Below are 1,858 nucleotides of genomic sequence, written 5' to 3' on the forward strand. Positions count from 1 at the left end.
AGGATTTGTCCATCACACGTTTTGCACCATCTCTCCTCAGCACTGCATTTCCCTATAGCAATTGTTTCACCTTGGTATACAGCTCTAATAAACAGTCCATATACAGCTCTAATAAACAGTCCTAGCTCACGTGTAGCTTCCTCACCTGCGTCACCGTGTAACACGCGCCTGTTGTGTGCCCTTTGATCTGATGGTCTGTGTCATTTCTTGCTTTTCAGTGGCCTACGGGCATGACCCGTCAGTAAAGTCACTGAACGCTTTGGAGGATGTGGCAAGGAGAGAGAAGAAACGGTACCAAGGAGAAAGGGTATTCTCGGAGGAGGGGGCGGGTTCAGCAAACTGGCTCAGCAAATATGTGAGCTGATATTCTCCACACAATTTAAGATAGTTGCTCTAAAAACCTGCAATTACCTGGGGAAAAGGGAGCCTTGATCCACAGCGCACCATCCTAAGCGTGCCAGTGGGCCCCGAGCTGAAAAATCACCCGTGTCCAGACGGGGGCCTGGACTGCTGCTGTCGGAGCTCCTGCCCGTCCCGTCTGCTCTCATTTCCTAGGGTCGGGCCGAGGAGCACTGCCGTCCTGCCGACACCTGTGTGTAGCATCGTCACAAAGCGTTCGATGGCATTTTTTACCCCCACAAAGACGTGTATTGCCCAAAAGGAACCTGCAGCTTCTCTAAATGCTTTCATTTGTTTTGGCCTGAACTTTGAAGAATTGCTGGCCTACCCCTCCCTGCTCTGCCTTCCTGAGCAAAAAAGAAATTATTTATTTAAAGATTTAAATCTTCCTGTTTCCTGGTATCCCCACGTATTTGTGGAGAAAGGGTCATCTGCACACAGATTTCTCCTACGTGACAGATGAGGTCACGTCTTTTCCACAGACACAGAAGAGATCTTATTTCACTAGGGATCCTGCCGCTTGTGGGGACAAACCTCGACGGCGTTACTTCACGTGAAATCACATAAAGGTATATAAAAGCTACAAGATGCGACGCTGGTGACTGGGCAGGGCTGGAGGCAAGCCCGTCCCCGCAGCAGAGCGCTGCGCTGTTGGAGATGCCATCCTTTGCACAGACCGAACCTTCCCTGAACAACTTTCACGAGCGTCGGTGTTAGACCTGGTGTTCAGGCCGACTCATGTAGATTCTGCTTACAGCACTTGTCCTCGATCACTGCCAGAAGATAGCCAACGCCTACCAAAAGCGAGCGCGTCTGGGTCCAACACACACATTTTGGAAGAGGATGTGAAAATGATGATGTCTTTATTGTCGCCTGCTGAAACCATGTCCTGAAGAGAGGTTATGCTTACCGCGGTTTGGAAGGTCCCCGCTAACCTTTGTTTTGGCATTTCTTTTCAGGACCGCACGCACGAGCAGAGACCCCTTCTCCCCCTCACCCACCCACCCCTGCCAGTCAGGGCTCCGCCCCGGAGTCAAGCCCTAGTAACGCCTTACTACGCCCTACCAAAAGACCACAGCCCCACGGGCAGCCTCTCGCAGGGCCGGGCCGGGCTCCCGACCCGGCCGCGAAGCCCCGCGGGCGGTTCGGGCAGGAGGAGGGGAGAGGCCGGGGGGGGGCGGCGGGCAAGCGCCCGCTCAGGGACGGCATCCGCGCCTTCGGCCCTTTGCCGCGGGGAAGGCGAGCCGCAGCCCGGATGGCTGGAAGTCCCGCTCGCGGTGCCGGAGCGGCGCAGGCCGGGGCCCGGCCGTGACAGGGCCGGGGCCGCGCTCGCCCCCCCGCGACCCGCCGCCGCCTCAGCTCCCCGCGCGCACGCGCAGAGACCCCCCCCCCTCCGCTCCGAACGGGAGCGCGCGCGCGCGCGAGGCGGCGGCGTTGCGAGGGAGGGGGCGGGGCCCGA

This window comes from Calonectris borealis, chromosome 13 (assembly GCF_964195595.1).
Source record: "Calonectris borealis chromosome 13, bCalBor7.hap1.2, whole genome shotgun sequence".
Lineage (NCBI taxonomy): Eukaryota > Metazoa > Chordata > Aves > Procellariiformes > Procellariidae > Calonectris > Calonectris borealis.